We start from the raw sequence: 579 nt of genomic DNA on the forward strand, positions 1-579 counted from the left end.
ATGAAATGGTTTACGTGGCCGTACACTTTGATTTCTTTGTATTCCACACATTCTGGGAGCGTTAATACTTGATACTGTTATTGATATATTTTTTAGGGCAATCAATGTTTCCATTGTTTAAACTCAATTACGTTACATTTTTTTTCAGCATCGCTTTGCCAAATAAAATGTTGTAATATTATTTCATGACTTCATTTTTACAAGGCACAAATATCATACTTTTGACTTGGGTTCTCACAATTATGAATTGATATGCCGATTTTGTTATTCAACTTATCTACCTTATGCTTGTTTCTCATCTACGCCTTGCTAACGGAGCCGATGATCACTGAGTCTGTGAGACTCACCCCCTCCCCCATATTTCCCTTTTGCAGATAGTGATCAAACTAGCATGTATTCATCGGCATTTTTAGCCCACCGTAGATAGGCAAAAGCATCTCATAACACTTTATTCGGAGTCGCTCCGCTGGTAGAGGTCGAGTATGTATAGTGTAAATTGTTATGAAATTAGATAATTATATCAATACAAATGTACATTTGGAGATTATAAGCAATGATGTATTATTTTTACAATTATGT

Source organism: Theobroma umbraticum, unplaced genomic scaffold (genome assembly GCF_002168275.2).
Source record: "Theobroma umbraticum cultivar Fairchild unplaced genomic scaffold, ASM216827v3 scaffold_95.0, whole genome shotgun sequence".
Taxonomy (NCBI): Eukaryota; Viridiplantae; Streptophyta; class Magnoliopsida; order Malvales; family Malvaceae; genus Theobroma; species Theobroma umbraticum.